Raw genomic sequence first — 4,545 nt, 5'->3', positions numbered from 1 at the left:
CCCCGCGGTCCGCGCCGGGCTTCCGACTGCGCCCGTGCTCACTGCGCAGGCGCGCGCCCGTGGGGCGGGGCCTTGGGCGGGGCCGGGCCGGGGAAGGGGCCGGGCGGGGTGGGGTCTGAGGCGTGGGCGGGGCCTGAAGGGGGCCGGCCTTAGGAAGGGGCCGGACGGGGTGTGGCCTGCGGGAGGGCGGGGCGTAGATGGGGCCGACCTGCGGAGCCAGGGAGCTGGTCCACGTCCTGGGTCCAGCCGGCGGGTGGATGGGTCGGGTGGTCCGACGGAGCAAGCACAAGACCTCCACACACCGATGCAAAGTGTCTGCACCTGCGGCGCTCAGGTGCGCGTCTGTGCAGACGGACACCTCCCACCCGGCCCTGGGATCCTGCCCGTTGTTCCGTGCGACCCGGCAAGCGTGCGGCACAGCCCCAAGTACTCAGAGTAGGGCCTAGAGGGGACCCCTGTGGAGTCAGAGGGGCCGGGAAGGTGTTGGTGTCTCGGTGTAGCGGGGTGTTCCCAGGGTGAGGTCCTGGGCCCCAGTCTGGGCGTGCATGGCGGAAGATATGGCCGTGGGTCTGGGCGGGCCGGCCTCCCGCGTGCTCCCACCAGCTGTGCGTGGGCGGCTCTGTCTGCAGGGTCTTCGGAGACGCGGACGCCGGCCCCCGTCCTTATCACCACAGGTTTCCCAGCCAGCGCTGGCCGGGGCCTTCAACCCACTGGGACTCTGCTGCCCCGCCCGTTCGCGTGTCCTCCTTGCAGGAGGAGCCCCTCCTCATCTTCCCCTTGCGGAGCCCAAGGGTTTTGCCTCTTTCCATCAGGGCGACCCAACAGGTGACCCTATCCCAGGCTTCCTGGAGACCAGCTCCCCACCACACTCCCAGTTAGGGCAGTGAACCCCAGCCCTCACCCTGCCCCCAGCGTTGTCTCTGGGATGTGTTGGGGTGGTGTCCACAGAGGCCGCCTGCGCTCCAGAGTTCCTGCCCCTGTGGGCCTGACTGAGGATTGTCATCCAAGTTGCCAAGATGGGCGTCTTGGGCCAAGGGGCTTCCCCGGGACCCGCCTGGCTGCCCTCCCTCAAGCCAGAGCCCTGCCTGGCAGGGTGAGCAAGGGTTGCATGGCCTGAGAAGGAGGAAAACGGGCACGGAGGCAGCCAGGGGAGGAATGTCCCAGGAGAGGGCGCAGTAGGGAGGAAATGTCTGGAAGACTGCTGGGCCAGCTGGGAGGGGCTACAGGGGCAGGAGAGGGGGGGTGGGGCAGGAGGGGGTGGGGCAGGAGAGGGGGGGTGGGGCAGGAGAGGGTGGGGCAGGAGAGGGGATGGCCCTAAGAGGAGCAAACCCCTGGGTTGCTGGGGCACTCCTATCCTGTTAGGCACTGGGCGCTAGGCTGGCATCCCTGCCCCCCTGGGGCTGAGTTCTGGGGCAGACAACAACTGAAAAATAGGCCAGGAAATGCCACTTAGTGGTGCCTGGCCATGGATGGAAGGAGCCAGGACTGAGCTACCTGGACAGACATCCAAAGAGGGCAAACAGGGCAAAGCCCTGGGTGGTAACGTTGCAAAGGCAAGGACATCCCTCCCCAGGGCTCTGCAGACGGCCCCTGTGTCCTGAAGCATGTTGTTCATGCAGGACTCCCCCCCTCCCCAAAACCTGAAGCCTTGCCTGCCCCCTCCTCCTGTCCTCAGCACCCCTAAACCTATGAGAAGCAGAGGTTTCTACTGAAGCCCACTCCCCATAATCCAAACCAGCTGACTCCCAAGGACACAGAATTTCAGGAGGTAGCTTTTCTATTTGTGAGAAAGTGGAGAAAGCAGGGAAAACATCTTGAAAAGAAAAATTCACATCCAACCATTTTAGCAGATTTTAACTTCTTTCTGATCCAGCATATTAAATAAAATGGCAAACACACTTCTGTCACACCGTCCCACGACCTTCTTAGAATAACTTCCAAAATAATTAGCAGCTTCTAGTTGAAGTTTCCCCCGGAGAAGGGAATGGCAACCCACTCCAGTATTCTTGCCTGGAGAACCCCATGAGCAAAGCAGCCTGGAGGGCTACAGTCCACAGGGCCGCAAAGAATCAGACACAACTGAGCAACAAATGCTTCACTACTTAGACAAAACTTAAATCTAAACCTTTGCTTGGTACTTTTAGAATTCTGGACAGGCAGCTTCAGCAACAGACACTTATGTGTCTTGGTTCTGGAGGCTAGAACTCGGAGATCAGGGAACTGGCGTGGTGGGTTCACGTGAGTGGGTGTCTGGCCTGCAGACACCATCTCCTGGCTGACTTGGGATGCAGAGGGGACACTAACCCTGTTGTGGTTCAGTTCAGTCGCTCAGTCGTGTCCGACTCTTTACGACCCCACGGACGGCAGCACGCCAGGCTTCCCTGTCCATCACCAGCTCCCGGAGCTTGCTCAAACTCATGTCCATCGAGTCGGTGATGCGATCTAACCATCTCATCTTCTGTTGTCCCCTTCTCCTCCTGCCTTCAATCTTTCCCAGCACCAGGGTCTTTTCAAATGAGTCAGTTCTTCTCATCAGGTGGCCAAAGTATTGGAGTTTCAGCTTTAGCATCAGTCCTTCAGAAGAACCTAAGCCACCCCATTTTGTTAAAAAAAAAAAAAAAAAAAGACTCCATTTTAGAGTTCTGAGGAAAGAGTCTTTGGAAATCCCCTGACCTCACCCCACCACCTGCGAGCCAATCAGATCCCAGACTTTACGTTCAGGACTTATGACCTGCCCGGGAAATGGGAATCAATCAGAACCCATGGCCAGCCGGGGAAATGACCAATCAGAACGCAACACCTGACCCTTCCACAGAAGGTAACCAATTAGACGTCTCCCAACCTGGAAACCCGTTTTTCGAATTTTTCATGCGAGAATACCCTATATAAGCAATGTAACCCAGAGTTCAGGGCTCCTCTCCTTAGCCACTGCGTCAGTAACGGTGGGAGCCCCAGCTCGAGCTTGGTAATAAAAACTCTCTTGGTTTTGCGTCGGATACCGGCTCCCTGGTGGTCATCGGGAGATTTCGCGACTTGGGCATAACACTTCAATGAATCTGCAGAACTGGTCTCCTTTAGGCTGGACTGGCTGGATCTCCTTGCTGTCTGAGGGACTCTGAAGAGTCTTCTCCAACCACAGTTCAAAAGCATCCACTCTTCAGCATTCAGCTTTCTTTATAGTCTAACTCTCACATCCATACATGACTACTGGAAAAACTATAGCTTTGGCTAGATGGACCTTGGTCAGCAAAGTAATGTCTCTGCTTTTCAATATGCTGTCTAGGTTGGTCATAGTTTTTCTTCTAAGGAGTAAGTGTCTTTTAATTTCATGGCTGCAGTCACCATCTGCAGTGATTTTGGAGCCCCACCCCGCCCCCCCAAAATAAATTCTGCCACTGTTTCCATTGTTTCCCGATCTATTTGACAAGAAGTGATGGGACCAGATGCCATGATCTTAGTTTTCTGAATGTTGAGTTTTAAGCCAACTTTTTCACTCTCCTCTTTCACTTTCATCTTTAGTTCTTCACTTTCTGCCATAAGGGTGGTGTCATCTGCATATCTGAGATTATTGATATTTCTCCTAACAATCTTGATTCTAGTTTGTGCTTCATCCAGGCTGACATTTCCCATGATGTACTCTGCATTTAAGTTAAATAAGCTGGGTGACAATATACAACCTTGACCTACTCCTTTCCCGATTTGGAACCAGTCTGTTGTTCCATGTCCAGTTCTAACTGTTGCTTCTTGACCTACATACAGATTTCTTAGGAGACAAGTCTGGTATTCCCTTCTCTTCAAGAATTTTCCACAGTTTGTTGGGATCCACACAGTCAAAGGCTTTGGCATAGTCAATAAAGCAGATCCTTGCATTTTTGATGACCCAAGGGATGTTGGCAACTTGATCTCTGGTTCCTCTGCGTTTTCTAAATCCAGCTTAAACATCTGGAAGTTCATGGTTCATGTACTGTTGAAACCTGGCTTGCACAATTTTGAGCATTACTTTACTAGCGTGTGAGATGAGTGCAATTGTGCGGTAGTTTGAGCATTCTTTGGCATTGCCTTTCTTTGGGACTGGAATGAAAACTGACCTTTTCCAGTCCTGTGGCCACTGCTGAGTTTTCCAAATTTGCCAGCATATTGAGTGCAGCACTTTGACAGCATCATCTTTCAGGATTTGAAGTAGCTCAGCTGGAGTTCCATCACCTCCACTAGCTTTGTTCTTAGTGATGCTTCCTAAGGCCACTTGACTTTGCATTCCAGGATGTCTGGTCTAGGTGAGTGATCACACCATCGTGGTTATCTGGGTCTTGAAGATCTTTTTTGTACAGTTCTGTGTATTCTTGCCACCTCAGCTTAGCATCTTCTGCTTCTGTTAGGTCCAGACCATTTCTGTCCTTTATTAAGCCCATCTTTTTATGAAATGGTCTGTTGGTATCTCTTTCTTGAAGAGATCTCTAGTCTTTCCCATTCTATTGTTTTTCTCTATTTCTGTGCAATGATCACTGAGGAAGGCTTTCTATCTCTCTTCGCTATTCTTTGGAACTC

This window comes from Oryx dammah, unplaced genomic scaffold (genome assembly GCF_014754425.2).
Source record: "Oryx dammah isolate SB20612 unplaced genomic scaffold, SCBI_Odam_1.1 HiC_scaffold_3, whole genome shotgun sequence".
Lineage (NCBI taxonomy): Eukaryota > Metazoa > Chordata > Mammalia > Artiodactyla > Bovidae > Oryx > Oryx dammah.
The sequence above is the reverse complement of the archived record's forward strand: the minus strand, read 5'-3'. Positions refer to the sequence as shown.